Here is an 845-nt window from a genome sequence, read left to right on the forward strand (position 1 = left end):
TGTGTGTGCACTGTTGTTCCTATCTAAGAGGGGACATCGGCGTCGTTACACATTCACCAACAGGGGACCAAGCAGCCAACAGGGGACTTTTTTTAGGTCCCCTGTTGGACATGCTTTAAATCAACTTAAAATCATGTGAAAAACCTTCTGGTTAATTTTTTTAACTTTAGCCAAGAGGGGACCTGAGTGTGTGTGTGTGTAAAATACCATATTCAGCAGTGCCCCGGCAGGCTGGAGCAGGGGTTTTAACGACTCATTCACACACGTCGTTTCTTACACTCCTCCATAGTGTGAACGACTTGCAGCCCCGGCAGCCTTTCAGACTGTAGAGAGGCTATCAAACAGGCTCCTTAGTGAACAAACTAGTACCTTGAAACATAATTTGTTATTCTTTGTAACAAAATATAAAGGTTCCATTTTCATGGATGTCTTAAATTTAAACTCAACACTGTATTAGGTATAATAGAAATTTTAAAATATTGAAAAAATTGATCACCCATAACAAAATTTTAAATTAAATGGTCATTTAGATCATTTCTGTTGAATTCTGATTAAACATTCAAAATAATTGACCTTGCTATTGTTGCTTGTCCAGTTTTTTTAAGCACAGGGTTTCAATTTTACAATATACATGTGTTCTCAATCTGTATTTATAGTAATTATTAGTTGACTTAAATTGCAGAAAAAGGTCCACACTTGGTTTATATGGAATGACAGGGGCCCACTGTTGGTTGGTGCATAATGACACACGATCCCACTTAGTTAGCATGGAGTGACATACACACTCCATCATGTATGAATAAGAAAGAAATAAGCAAAAGTGATAGTTTTTAAGAGAAAACTTT

The sequence above is a fragment of the Trachurus japonicus genome, chromosome 24, assembly GCF_045865225.1.
Source record: "Trachurus japonicus isolate A0001 chromosome 24, Traja_1.0".
Classification (NCBI taxonomy): Eukaryota; Metazoa; Chordata; class Actinopteri; order Carangiformes; family Carangidae; genus Trachurus; species Trachurus japonicus.